We start from the raw sequence: 14,856 nt of genomic DNA on the forward strand, positions 1-14,856 counted from the left end.
AATTAACATCTTTTGGGGCTACCCACGGGCAGCTCCCATCCTTGCCACACCCTTCTGCACTTCACTCTTGGGGTGACTGTTGTCCCCTGAGCGCTTCCCGGGTCTCACTCCCTTGCTGTGCTCGGACAAACTTCTCAGCCCTTGTCAGGGTCAGATTCTGTCACCTTTGGGATTTCAATCATTATTCTCTTCAGTGCCAACTCATTTCAAAGGAAACAAATACAATGTACAAAGGAGAGAATGAGGAAGAACACCCGGCTTTTGATTTTATTGATATAGATGAATGTAAACAACTTCAAGGACCACTGCTTGGGGAAAATGTTATTTGTCTGCTCTTTTTTGTACATATAACTTCAGACTTTGTGAACATTTTGAATCGGGTTGCATCTTCCAGATTAGAAAAATAGAAAATATAATTCTAGGTGACCTGTATGATCTTCTACAGATGGAGAAAAATTTGCTAATGGATCTCACAGCCTCAGATAACTGACTCAGATTTCTTAAATCAGACAGAGTCTGGTGTTAATGACAACATTTGTTGCCTAATCCAAAAACCAAAGTATGTTTTGCCCATGCTATGCAATCCATAATAAATGTTTAAACAATCTATGTGATTTCCAAAGTCCAGGAAAACCTCTCGAACATGTTACATCTCTAGGCACCTCCTCAACGTGGAACAAGATCTCCTGGAAATGATTAACACCAGCCCTCATTTCACTGCTCTCCTCTTCTGGAGAGCCACGTGCTCCACTTGCTCCGGTGGCAGAGGGAAGCCAACCCGTAGGAAATGGGTCTGTTGCAGTTTACAATGCCTTTTAGCATGGCAACAGTAAAACCCAAAATAGATTTTTAAACCAGAATTACATTTACATACGTATTGATTCCTTTCCCTTTTGTAGTGGTGGTTAACGCAATCTGATGAGCCGCATGCTGAATATTTGAACACTACAAAAAATCTGCTTTTTAGGATATGTGTGTGATAACTTGGATGCCACTAATGTAATTTTAAACTTTTACAGCATGCCAAAACATCTGACAAATTTGGTACCTTATTTCAAGAGGATTTGGCATTTTTCTGTGCTGGTTTCTTCAAACATACGTAGCAGATTCACTTACTACTGAAGTGCAGCAACCTCCAGCTCAGCATGTATTAACTCTTTCACAGCACAGGAAAATGCACTATTACTTTGTACAGGAAGTGAAAAATATTGTACCCAATTAAAATTGCATGGAAAATGAATGTAGGAAAAAAATTAATTACCCGAGTTGGAGTTTGTCTAGGATGTAAAGGCTAACACCCATACAGTTTTTTTAAAAAAGCATAGCCCCTATAATGGCTCTATTTAATATTTTATACATGACCCTAGGTTAAATCTGAAAGATCTGCTATAGATCAATTATAAACCACTGATTTATCCTTGAAAAGGAAGAAAACAACAAGTTTTCTAGTAGCGCTGAAGAATGTTACAAAACATCAAAGATCTTGCCCTTTTCCTGATAACACAGAAATCAGGCACTGATGGAAAAAAGCTCTCCTGATCACCAAGTAATGAAACAGTAATGAGCATGGCAGCCAGCTCCTCTGCTATCTCATTACAATGCGGGGTATTGTGGTGTGTTTGCCAACGTTTGAGAGAAAGGGAAAAAAGGCTGACAGTCTCTCCTATGAGGAAAGGCTGAGAGAATTGGGATTCTTCAGCCTGAAGAAGAGAAGGTTTTGGGGTGACCTGATTGTGGCCTTCCAGTACCTGGAGGGACCTGACAAGAAAGATGGAGACAGACGTCTTGCAAGGGTTTGGAGTGACAGAACAAGGGGGAGTGTCTTCAGACTGAAAAAGAATAGGTTTAGATTGGATATTAGGAAGAAATTTTTCTCTGTGTGGGCAGTGAGGCCCTGGCACAAGTTGCCCGGAGAAGCTGTGGCTGCCTCTGAATCCCTGGAACTGTCCAAGGCCAGCTTGGACAGGGCTTGGAGCAACCTGGGATAGGGGAAGGTGCCCCTGACCATGACAGGGAGTGGAATGAAAGGATCTTTAAGGCCCCTTCCAACCCAAACCATTCTGGGATTCTATGCCTATATGTCTATATCACTTTGCATAAGGAAAATGTTAATTAATATAGGACAATTTTATTTCTTCTTGACAATAATCCTCCAAAAATTGCATTCTTGATTTAAATGTTCATGGATATGGTTGGTGGCTGAGCCACAACACCAAAGGCTGACTTGCTTAATTGTTAAATTTGCAATTACTCCAAGAGGAAACAGTCCAACATAGAATTCCTTTATAAAATCCTTTTTTCTCTTCAAGAAATGAACGTGTGGCAGATTTTGTTACCTATCTCTTATTCACCTGGAACTGAACGCTATTTCTCAGAGGTCCACTGAACTCAGCACAGAAGGAACCATGGCACTGGCAGAGGAGTTTCACATGAAAGAGTTAATGCATTTGCTACCACCAGACGCCAACACGAATCTTTGCAAGTCCTGCTGTAATGCGGCTCCCCTGATTGCCTCAAAAAGACAAATTTCTGTTACAACACGGAAGCATTATAAACTAAATTCACCAGAGTCCCGTTGTGCCTTAGCTAGAGAATATGATTCCTGTATTAAGTGCTTTTAATTTCAGTGCTTGGGAGCTGGTTTAAAACCGTCTGCTAATTTGCGGCGCTGTAACAGTCGCGCTCTTGTCTTTGCAATCAGAGGCAGAACTTCTTTAATGTGCCTCTTCTCATTCCGCTTTGCTCAGAGATAAGCCTGGGCAGCTCTCCACCTGTCTTGGCAAATAAATCAGCTGTGTGAAGCCTCCGACAGGTGAATTTATCAAGCCTTGATATGCTCCTGGTAGGAGCGAAATCCTCCCATGACAGGTGATTGTAGAATCCCAGAATGGTTTGGCTTGGAAGGGACCCAACCCTTAAAGACCATCTCATTCCAAGCCTGCCTGCCATGGGCAGGGATATTTCCCATTAGACCAGGATTCTCAGGCCCCATCCAGCCTGGCCTTTAACATTTTCAGGGATGGGGCAGGCACAGCTTCTCTGAGCGACCTGTGCCAGGGCTTCACTACCCTCACAGGGAGGCATTTCTTCCTAATATCCCATCTAAACCGCCTCTCTTGCAGTCTGAAGACACTCCTCCTTGTTCTGTCACTCCAGGCCCTTGTTCTGTTACTCCAGGCCCTTGTAAAGAGTCCCTCTCCAGCTCTACTACTCAGTTGTAGCACCTTTAGGTACTGGACAGTGCTTTAGGATCTCCTTGGAGACTTCTCCAGACTGAACAACCCCAGTGTTCAACCTGAACTTACCCCATCTCTCCTATCTCCCAGGGTGACCATCCTCCTGCTTCATTGCATCAAGTTCTTGATGCACTGACCCTCAGGAACCCAAAACTTCAAAATTATGGACCTACTGGGGACGATCTTGCAAAATGTGTTTGATGGCACCATGTACCTGTCCTGCAGGCTGACACAGGACCATGCACTCAGCATCACCCTTGCCACCACCACTCCCTGCAGCTGGAGGCATTGCAAAGCAGAATGAACGTCTCCACCTTTCTCATCATCAGCTTGCAAAAATAGCCAACAGTTGTCCTAGGCCCTGAACATGATAAAATACTTGAAAAACATCCAACTGGCCAAATCCTGAAAAACTTCCTGTTGGGAACATCAAAGAAATTTCAAGCGGATGTGGTCCCCTGCTCCATGCATGCCATCCACTAAAAAAAGTCACAACACTGTTGAAGGTTACATGACATAATCTGGCACAAGGTGGTAAATACTGAAGGCTTGGGAAAAAGAAATCCCCAAGTTCAGTACTCAGTAGTAGATATTTCATGGGAATTTATTGCGGTAGGTGGAAGTAGGGTAGATGACAATGACCTGCAAACCATAAACTTGTAGGTATACTTTTTTTCCCCGTGAAAGTGAATTATTTTCAGGTAGTTTAACATATCTCTGATTCTAATTAGTAGGCAGACCAAGATCACTCTGAACATTTGACCTAAGTAGCTTCATTTCTTTGTTTAAGAACAGATTTACTTGAGGCTGGTACAATATGTGAAAGGAGCTCGGCTCCACTGCTGGGAACAAAAATGGAGTATTAATCAATTATTTAATCCCTTTTTTAATTACTATTGTATCAGAATCCTAAAGTGGGGCATTTCCCTATGTCAGGAAATGGCTTTTAAAAATGCATCTCTACAATAAAAAGTAAAAAAAGAAAAGGAAGAAGAAAGAAGAAGAAATCATTCTTCTTCAAATTGAAACCAGCATAAAATATTACCCCAAAAGGCCTGGGCTGATTTCTTTATAAATGAGGACAACGTTAGAACCATGGCAAAGGCAAATTGGCCTACAAGAAAACTGACAGCTTTATAGCCCCTGCCTCTGATTGAAACGTTGGGAAATCTCTTGGCAATTCTCCCAGACATCCAGGTAGAACAGTGAGTTCACTGATTATGTTAACTAAAACAATCTGCCTTTGCACAAACGCACCTCGAGCCCAGCCAAGTGTGAAGGCTTATCAACGTGCCAGACCAAGAAAAAGACCTATTTACCTGCAGAGAGCAGCTAAACGACAGGGCTCTGCAAAACAACCCGGGGACATCAGTGTGCAGGGCTTTTATTGTCATTTTTTAATATACGGCCTAAATGAAGGCCTCAGCGGTATCGTGTGTGTGTTAAACAAGAGGATTCCAACCGATGTCTTTAAACACTGGTAGTAATCATTAATAACAAGAAACACCATCCTCAGGAACATGGTAGTAAAACACATATGAGCAGGGAGAATAAACTTACTTCTGGGAGAAGGCTCAACACAGTCCTTAGCTGTTATCTTTTCGGCCGGCCATGGCACAGAGGAGGCGCTGCCAGGACACAGGGATCCCGCTCGCAGGGCAAACAAGGGAATTGTTTATGTTTTCTAAAGGGGGAAAAAAGGAGAGCCATAATAAACCTAAACAATAAAGATTACAAAAAGAAACAACGCCGTTAAGTGGCAATCTTTTGAGGTGAATGCATAGCTGAATGTTATTTTAAACAGCACATAACCCAGGGAATTATGATGTTGTTTACACAGGCCTGTCTCTTGGAATCTGTATATGTTTAGAGTTTGGTTTGTTATATGTCTTGGTTAAGCTCTCCAATATGTCTGTCTTCTGAAAAAGGGCCCTATACTGCGCTAAAACTTAGCTCCAGCAAGTTAAAAATACGGAGAAAGTACCTTAAGTAATGTCCCTTTCCCCAGAGATGTCCTTGGTAGCAGTCAGTAATGCAATCAGATATCCAGGGTTATTTCGATTGCCTGCCAAAACATCACTCATGTCTATTAAAGCATCCTGAAAAACACCATTACATCAATTCCAGCAACGGCATAATTATTCTTCTTTCTGGAATGTCTTCTGATGTGAGTCACCCTGCCGGCGTGGGATTTCTCTGGAAAGCGGCTGCAGGAATGTCTCAGAGGCTGCGGGGTAGGGTGGGGGCCGGCAGCAAGATGGTCTCACCAAAATTTGGTGGATGCCCAGGATGGTGGCTGGATGCAGTAACACCCCACCAATGACTTAGACACAACCCTTTTTTCCAAAGACATGGAGCACCAACAGGTTTCTTCTGCACTGATACACTGAATTTTGAAAAAGCACATTTTTGCAACTGCAAACCAAAGCAAAGCACTGACAAAGATAGTTTTGCTGAATAACTTGGGCTTCTCCTTAAAGATGCAGGCAGGAAATTTCTAGGAAGCGCAAGGCATAGTTACAGTAGTTTATATATTAATGAGCGTGTCTCTGCTCATTCCAGCTGCAGTTATCCTAGAACTTCCACATGGGCAATGCAAGCCACACCTCTTCAGTCCAGTGTAACATGACTGCCACGGGGATTGTAGATAGAGAATCCTTAGGAACAGGAGGATTATTATCATTCCACGTTTTAAGAATTAACAAAAATCTATAGAAAATCCACGTGAGAAGTTCTGGGTTTGATTACACTAGTGTAAATCCCAATTTCTTTGAGGCCAATGGATCATCTAACTCAACACTCACAGGAAAGTTTGTCCCTCTGCCTTCTCCTTTAATCTTCCTGACCAAAAAGTTTGATTTGATGAGATTCTGTTTCATTGCAGGAATAGCACTAGTAGAATAATGCAGCATTAATTTTGCATTTTGGAAAAATAAAAAGCATTTGATGTTATCACTAAATAACAACTAGACCAAAAGTCATTCCTAAAAGAGCTACTTATAGACTTTTTTTTTCCAGGAATGCAGAAATGGACAAATACCATTGCTAAAAAAAGTGAGTAATTTTTTTTTTTATTGCTTTGTATGAACATTCAAACTGCTCCTATCCAGCTTGTGAAGCCGTGGCAATACTAACAGACTCGTGATGAAGACCTATCCTCATTGAAATCAGTCAAATACCCAGAAAATTCAAAATCTTTGTCTTTTAAGCTACATGCTGCTTGCTAAATATCACTGAGTCCATACCAACAAAACACAAAGCATTTAATCAGCTATCAAATAAATCCTAGAGTCACAATCCAAATGAGAGCATGGGAAAGGCTCTTAAAAAAGACCCTTTGAGCATGAAGGAAAAAAAATAATGATAACTGAAATGCTGAATAGTCATTTGTATTGCTCTTCTAGGCACAAGGATAAATGTGACATTCGTCTTCATCTGCTGCTTGATGCTGGTCAACAGAAAAATAAAACCTCTAAAATTTTTCTCCTACCTTTCGATAATGCTCTCTGTTGCATTGGGTGGGATTATTGGGGGTGTCCTGTGCAGGACCAGAACAAAACCTCCTCCCAAATTTCAGTCATCATCTCCCTACAAGGAGAAAGGACATGAACAAGCCATCAGCAGGTCCAGGCTTAGACTGTTTGCTACCAAAAAAAAAAAAGTCATAGGAGAAGTGAATGTGAATAGATTCATTTTATCAATGAAAAAAATGAAGGCAGAGAAGCATGAAGAATTCTCATAGTTTTCAGTAGGATATTTTCCTGCATTTGGCATTTATCACAGTTTAATCTGTTTTATGTTTTCTTGATTGTTTACTGTAAAATGGGATAGATACTTTGAACAAAGCTAGGGCAGGACATGAGTCAATATCCAGCAGCAACAAATATTTAGAGGCAACAGATTTGTAATAATTAGATGGAGACAAGAGATGATGAATTGGTAAATCTGAAAGTCTTTACAAACTCCGAAAATCTCAGATGATCGTTTAATCCATCAACTATCTTCTTAAGAAATACAATCATGGAAACTCCTGCCAAAAAAATCCTTACTGTAATCCTACCTTTATCTCATCCACAAATATACATTTTCTATATAAAGACACGATCCCTCTTAAAAGGTCAGTGTTTGTAGCTGTCCACCAAACACCCCAATATGCCCACGCAGCCCTGCAAGGTCTCTGCTGTGTCTCTTTTATAACCTACAGCCACTCCTATGGCAAACAGGGGGAAAACTCCCATCTCTACGTGGCACACATATGTTTCTCCACGTACCAACTTCCACTTCTGTTTCTCGCAGGTTACACATGGCTTAGATCCCCTTTCAGCCCAACGTGTACTGAACTTACTAAAGATGAAGTGAACAGGCATTTCCTCATAGCACTACCTCACACTTGGGACAGCTTAATGGCTTCGCAATTAATATATGCATAAGTACAACCTGCATTAGTGGTGGTAAAAGGCAAGTTGGCTCCTTGATTACACATCATTAAATAATACCAAGGTTCTCGAGTTTGGTGCAAGTGTGTGATGTACCTGTTCAAAGGTGGAATATTGTGTGGGTCTGCACATTCTCCCATCCCCATACGTGGTTAAGCTTGCTCTGACATGATCCTCTTCTTTTCTTTCAACCTATGGAAACCACCTGGTCTCATGTTTCCTGGTGACAAGCAGCAATTTTAAAATGATGCTGCACCAAATCACACTAACAATAAGAGAAAGCCTGGCTCAGGAGCTATTTACTTCTGAAAATAAAAACAAAAACAAAAAATAAAAGAGGATATTTAATCTGAACACATTACAAAGAACTGCTGCATGATGGCAGTGGGGCCCCAGAAAGGGAAAAGCTGAGGAAATATTGCTTTATAGAAATCAAGGATAAATATCCTTTTTTACATTAGAGGAATGAAAATTGGTTTAAAAATCCTGAGGAGGGTTGGGGAGCTGAAGTTGGTTTCTTTAAGCAGAGCCTTCATATAAATTCTAACTCTGCAGTTAAATGGAAATGCTTAAGCCTATAAAACTAGAAGGAGATGAGGAAAGGGGGGAACCCATATACATGAAACCAGCAGATACAGAACCATTTTATACAGTTCAGTAGGCAGGCTAACATGAACTTAATAGTGACAATTGTTTTAAATTGATTCAAATAACAAATACACATTTCAGAGATTATGAAGTTTTGCACTGCATTTTTCTTTTTATCTTTCAAAGAAAACAATGCTAATAGTTTCCTTTTTCCTAAGCTCAATGACTATTTACTATGTTCTTGATGTGGACTTTCAAAATACAAAGAAGGTTTGGCAAGTTTTCAAAGTCTTTCTTCAAAGTCAGCTCTTAAGTACTTTTTACAAAAACATGAAGAATACTTCTTACTACGGAGAATTGATAATGTACTGCTTTCATTATTTGTATATGAAATACTGTCAGATAAATGCACATGGATTCATTTGTTTGGACCTTCTCTGTTAACCTTCTGTATGAAATTGATTTCGATTGATCACAAAAGTCAGGAACGTAACAATTGCTTTCAACCAAAAAGCTGCTTCAGACATTATAGACCCAAGTTTCAAAGAAAAAAAGTTACTGTACTTGCAAGTTTAGAGTCAAACTTGGCAGTTCTTCCAAACAGAGTGGTCAGAAGAAGAAAAATAAAAACAAACATCCTTCCAAGATTTTTTTTTCTTCAATTGCCATACAAAATAATGGTACAAGTATGTCACAACCCTTTCCGAAAGTTATTCATGAAGACATAAGCAAAGTGTCCTAAATACTTTGTTGCCAGAGAGTTACCATTTGTAGAGCGTTCTGAGAATTTAAGAAACTTCAGAAAGTTGTCAGCTCTTTGCTGCTGCACAGAGCTGAGCTTAAAACCAGACACAAATCAAAGCAGCCCCCTCAAAGGGACAAACCCGAGCGGTCAGACCATTTGTAGGCAAGCGCATTGGTCTGTTTGGTAGAGGTGAACTGAACTGGGGGCCAAATCCAGAGGCGATTTGTAAGGTGGTGCAAATTAAATTGTGTTAAGTAGGAGTAAGTAGATGTGAGTGAGTGTGAGAGCGTGGGCTGGTGGTGCTCACACGGCAAGGGGCCTGGGAAAGGTACCAGGAGAGAAGCAGCCCCTAAGGCTAAGGGGATGTCTCATTCCAGACGTGTTACCTAGAATGGTAGCACCAACCTTGTGCACTCCTTGTCACCATCCCGCAGAAGAGGCTGCAGGGAACATCCCCCAGCCCTGCTCAGAAATACCCTCTGGGTTGTTCAGAGGGGTGCTCTGTCAGCAGTGACGGAGCTCAGGTTATGTTGGTGGCAGTGGATAACGAGCATCTCCACCACCTCCTCCTTCCTGCTGCGCCCTGAGGGCAGTGCTGAGCCCTGAGGGCAGTGGGGATGAGCAGGACCATTTTCAGCTGACACAGTGGGTTTCCAGAGGAGTGGGTCTCTGCTTTTACCCCAGTTGTGGGTCTTTCTCTGATTATCTCCAGAAATTACACTCTGGCCTTCATTTCCCTCCCTATCCCTAATGCCCCTGTTCCTCCAATTTCCTGTCTCCAGTGCTGACACCTCTTTGTTCATCTCCCATCTTTTCTCTGTCTTGTCTATTTAGACCGTAAATTGTTTGATAAAGGGACGATGACTTAATAGGTGTTTGCTCTACATATGGCACCATTTGGTCTTACTCTCAGCTGGGACATGAAGTCTCTACTATTAAGTGAATAATTAATAATGATTAGGTCCTAAACCAGCAACGTGAAACTCCACTAACCTTACTCACTATATGCTATCACTCTTCCATTTCTTCTCGTGCCTGCTGGCTTCTGCAGGGATTGTTCCTGAACCGTGTCAGCCGAGGGGCAGCAGGCATTGATGCTCAGTAGCCCACTGGATACTTTGGAAAAAGGGAAGTTAAACTGGAAATTATTCTAAACGCAAGGGCAAGGTCTCACAAAACTTATGATGTATTCTTATGACAGGGCTGTGCTATGCATAATATAAACAGCTGTGTGTAAGGGAGATCGCTGCTCTGTTTCAGGAAGTAATAGCTAAAGAAGCATTTATTTCTGACAATTAATGGACATAAAAGCCTATGTGCTATCTAAAGAGGGGAAGATTAAAAGGAGGGAAGTAGCTTATACTATTGGATCAGCTGCACCAAAACAAATAACCTCACAACTTCATTTTGTACAGAGCCTTCCATAAAGTCTGGATAATAAAATGCTTTACAGCGAGCAGAGAGGGAGGGAGGAAGCAGAAAGCAGAACAGATATGTTTTGAGCCGAGATTGGATCCGAAGCAGTGAAGCCGTGCCAAGCAGCAGGAGCTGCAGAGGAGAAGCTCTCACCCCAGCGGCGGCAGGAGCCCGGGACGAGCCAGGCAGCGGGCTGGGCTCAACCTCAGCAGTGTCAAAAAATAAAAAAATGGAAAGAGGAGAGGGGGAATAAAACGACGAGGAGCCAAATTTTTCTCCTGATTCCACCAACGCAACCCCACTGACATCAATGGGTGTAACTGAGAACAGAGCCAACCCAAGGCAGCCCGACAGACACGCAGGGAGAGTTTGAAAACAAACAGGATGCTCCTGATGGGTGAAGGAAGATGGATGGGGAGCTGGCGGGGGAGCTCCTGGCTGCCCTGCTCCTTGGGAGACCCCATCCCAGACCCACAGGGCAGCAGCTTGCTTCCCACACGGGAAGGGTTCGCTGGGAGGCCCCGGGATGTCCCCAGGGCCACGGCTCACGGCTTTGGGGGCGGGCTGAGCAGGTTAAAGCTCCTGCTCCCCGCAGACTGGTGTGTCAGAGCCTGGGAGGCGGCGGGCAGATTCTGGACAGAGGGTTGTTCCCTAAAACTTCCCTGATTTCGCAGCGAAAGCCACATTTCTGATCAGCACTACAAAAAAAAGAATCTTAGGGAGCCCACTGCCAGAGATGTTTATCTGCCACATGACAGGACCCCCCGCGATTATTTCTGGATCCAGTTGTAGCACGTAAAAAGACCAGATTCAATAAAGGAGCCGATTTCCAGCTTCCCCAGCACAGAGACCCATGCAAGACCTAAAATAAAACCCGATTTCCCCAGGCTTGTGCAGTCTTGTGCTGAGCTGGGTAACATGCAAAGCAGACAGGTTTTTATAGAATCTCACCCTAGATTACTTTCAGAAGTAGTTTTTTCACAACATATTTGTTTGGAAGATTTTGCTGTCTCTTCCTCTTTTTCTATTTTCAGACAGCTTTGTTTAGTGGGAAATAGAAACAAAAATGCAGCTCTTTTAGCAATTACTCAAGATTTCAAAATTGATCCAGTAAAATAAAGAATTATTCGGAGCTCATGGGACACACACACACACACATACTCCTTATTCTCTAATCCTTCCAAGGAAAAAAATGTCCAAATAGTCATTTTGAAAAGTTGCTGGGAGTACACAGACAGCTGTTCCTCATACATACTGCAAATGTTTCTTTTAAATTCCTACGGACGCAAGAGTTTGATACCAGGCCAGTACCTCTAGAAATGGAGAAAACTAAACACACCCCATACTGATGCTTTTACTGTCCCAACAAACTTTCTCCCACAACTAAAATGTTAAAACTTTTACCCCACATCCCACATTGGGAGATTAGTCCAATAACTAATGTTCTGTCCAAGTAAAATACATTTTGTCATTGCTTGAAAATGTTACCTTTCACAGAAGTATAGTATTTCTGACCAGCAGGGAACATATGTCAACATTATCTATTATTACACAATGTCAGGACCAGAAAGGGAAGGTGGGTGGTGGATGTTAATAACAACTTAAGCGATTTTCTAAAAGAGGCATTTGAGAAGTACAAAGCCAGAAGTTTTGAATGTTTTGTCTGATTGTAGCTGTGTCAGCAACCTGCCCCCACCACTAGCACAAACCTAATTCTGCCTGTGACCCAGTGCCTAGTTCTCTTTTCAATTTGAGCCAACACATTGCTAAACTGGAAAGTTTGAAAAATACCTTCGAAAACTTCTCCACCAAAAGGAAAGAGGAAAAAAAAAAAGAAAAGAAAAACTTATGATCAGTCCTGGTGGAAGTGTTAAGGCTGCAATTTTAAGACCGAGATTTTTCACTTTGATTTTCTTTAACACTGTGTTAAACTGCTTTTCGTGCGCTGCTACCCATGACTATATTTGTCTGCAGAGTGTCTTCATGTTAAACTTTTTTTTCTTGGTGGAAAGGCACAGTCCCATGAGGCAGACAAACTCAGAAACCATCTTCCTGTTCTAGACAAGGAATTTGAAAATTGGGGGTCACCCCACATCCTGCCACAGATTCCTCATGTGGCCCGAGCCATGTCACTCTGCCCCCCTCACTCCTCGATGTCCAGGGTGCAGCCTCTCCAAGGTGTTGTGGGATGCCTGTGCCAGAGACCAGGACACAACTACAGCAAAAAGACCTTCCAAACACCTGAGGTAAACAGCCAACTGCAGTGTGTACTTACCCCATGTGTGTGAGACATTTCCCTTCCACAGCCAAACATGAACTGCTCATTTGGGTGCCGGGAGATGCTCGGAGGCAGCATCAGGATGTTGAACGATCACAGAATCATAAAATCCCAGCATGATTTTAATTGGAAAAGACCTTAAAAACCATATTATTCCACCCCCTGCCATGGGCAGGGACACCTTCCATTAGACCAGGTTGCTCCAAGCCCTGTCCTTGGCCTTGATGATGGACCCTTTGGAGGTCCATCTGCTCCCCAGAGCAGCTTTCATATCCCTCTGCACCACCCAGGTTTCAAAGCTGTCTGAGCAGTTTTAAGATGACCAGACAACCATTTTTGGCATGGACTTGCGTATAAAACCCTTACTGCAGGAAAGTTTGGGAAACTCTTATTTCCCACCAGAATGCCTGCAAACAGAAATGGAACAGGCAAAAGTTGGCGCTGAATAAATCAAAGGGAGATGAGAAGTGATGCTGTTATTCAGCCACGTTTCCAGTAGTAATTCTGTTACTGGAAATGTTGAAATTAATGTCTTCAGCATCTCTCTTCCACTGTCTAGTGCTAAATCAGAGAAAAAAGCTGGAGGAGAGAGGTCTGCAGTGCTTACCTGTGTGGAAGCCCATACAGGACTGCTCCCTGCTGCCGCCAACACCACAGGGCAGTGAACAAGAGGGACCCCATGGGCTGAAAAGAGAAAGGAAAATGGCATTGTCCTTAAAATAATTGCAGTGTGTGAGGCAAGTTTGGTGCAGGTATTTCTTAAGCAGCACTTTTCCACAGAGAAGAATGTGTTGGTTCCAATCTCACCACTCCATGAAGATCAGCCAGCCCCTCAGCATCATTCTGGTATTTGGGTAGAGTTGCCATTAAACCCTGTTTTACACATAACCATGCCTCACGTTCAATTTTCCAAGCCGGATTTGGGCGCTGAGAAAGGAAAATTTCTTCCCCCACCACAAACACGCTAGTGTCAAAGCTGCTGGGCCCGTATTTCCTCACCTTTTTGTTTTGTTTGTTTCATTTTGTTTTCATATCTGTTTCAAAAATCTATGTAATTTCTTTGCAGTGTGTTCTTTCCCCAAAAGCAAATCCTTCAGGGTATTTATTCCCCTCAAAATACAAATTATTCTGTTCCCCAGTAATTATCTGTTTTGCATATAGTTACACAGCTGAATCAGAAGCAGCAAGATATGAATAAATATATAAATAATGGACACACCGAGGTGTAGTTTCTCATGTTTAACATAACACAGGGGAATACATTTTTATAGCAAGCCAGTAAATGTTGCAAACTGATGTTTTCAATTCCAGTGACTTAGAATTAACTTCTAACTGTGAGAGCTAAACTAGCTGCAGTCTTTTATAATCTCATGCTTTAAAGTTATAATGGTCTTTTTTCATCTGCTGTGAAAGAAGAAATTATATTTTACTAGGAGATGGTAAAGGTAAACCACGGGAAAAAAAGTACACTTCAAACTGCTTAAATATAATTATTTTTGTTCCATGTGATTTCACTCAGTGATATAAAGGAGAGCTGGGTTAGCCTGTTGGAGTGGGAACGTGCTGGTGAGTAGAGAAAAGCACATATTGTTTGGCAATGCTTAAGGCGTTTACATGAAAAAAAAGGAGAAATATAGCAAAAACTGCAGAAAAACTGGAGAAAAACCACTTCTTTTTCCCCATAAGCAGCAGTTCAAACACATATCAAAAGCAAAACTTAGCCCTGTGTCTTTTTTATGAGGCTGAAACCAGTATATTTAGAAAAATTTTCATCCAAAAAACCCCCAAATCCTCTTTGGATGCGCACGTTCCTCTAAGCTGTGGCAAGAGGTTGTGTTCGCCTTGGGTAGGTTTGGACCAGACCAAAGCTGCCCCCAAGATATTTTTAATGAGCATTTTTTTACATCACTGACCTACAGCACTTCTGTGACCCCTGCCACCCCACCTCAGTGCTCTGCAGGGCTGGAGGCACCCCAAGGCCACCACCACTTGCCCCACAAGGCTCCTGAGAATCCAACACTCCTGAACATGGGCTGCAAAATTCAAATGCAGCCTGAGCAGGAGCTTGCTGGTCTGACTCTGCTTCTTTGGGAATAAGGTTGGAGCTCTGAACTCAGATCTGAACCTGGATCTTGGGTTTAGATCCAAGGGGTTTTG

The 14,856-nt window shown here is 42.3% G+C and overlaps 1 long non-coding RNA gene across 1 annotated transcript in view; it reads right to left on the reverse strand.

Annotated features, from left to right (window-relative positions):
* Positions 1–7,104, reverse strand: part of LOC108448142 — a 70,902-nt gene extending 63,798 nt beyond the window's left edge. Inside the window, exons 1-2 of the long non-coding RNA XR_001863921.1 lie at positions 6,727–7,104; positions 4,797–4,920 (exon numbers count right to left, since the gene is read on the reverse strand). This is a non-coding gene — a long non-coding RNA (uncharacterized LOC108448142). The remainder of the gene's footprint in view (positions 1–4,796; positions 4,921–6,726) is intronic.
* Between the last annotated feature and the right edge of the window lie 7,752 nt (positions 7,105–14,856).

Source organism: Corvus brachyrhynchos, unplaced genomic scaffold (assembly GCF_000691975.1).
Source record: "Corvus brachyrhynchos isolate BGI_N302 unplaced genomic scaffold, ASM69197v1 scaffold126, whole genome shotgun sequence".
Lineage (NCBI taxonomy): Eukaryota > Metazoa > Chordata > Aves > Passeriformes > Corvidae > Corvus > Corvus brachyrhynchos.